General features: G+C 45.6%; 1 protein-coding gene across 1 annotated transcript in view; it reads left to right on the top strand.

The window, feature by feature from the left end:
- The window catches only part of FASTKD1 (FAST kinase domains 1), a 13,471-nt gene that overhangs the window by 5,133 nt on the left and 8,112 nt on the right, over positions 1-226 (top strand). The window lies entirely within an intron of this gene.

Here is a 226-nt window from a genome sequence, read left to right as displayed (position 1 = left end):
TGTAGGGAGAGGTAATATCTTTCACACAGTGAGGGGGAAAGCAGTTGAGGCTTTGGGGGCAGAAGATGTAGCATCAGCTATGTCACAGATGCAGTGGAGTTAAATGCAGGTTGTGAACAAGAACTGTGGTTTGATGTAGTTGTGTGAACCAAATCGATCCTTGGAAGAAAAAGGACAAGTGGTACTGTGGAGCAGAGCGGTATTAAAGGGAAGACCAGGTGAATTC

The sequence above is a fragment of the Eurypyga helias genome, unplaced genomic scaffold (assembly GCF_000690775.1).
Source record: "Eurypyga helias isolate BGI_N326 unplaced genomic scaffold, ASM69077v1 scaffold24224, whole genome shotgun sequence".
Classification (NCBI taxonomy): Eukaryota; Metazoa; Chordata; class Aves; order Eurypygiformes; family Eurypygidae; genus Eurypyga; species Eurypyga helias.
Note: the sequence above shows the minus strand (reverse complement) of the source record. Positions and strands in the feature narration are given on the sequence as shown.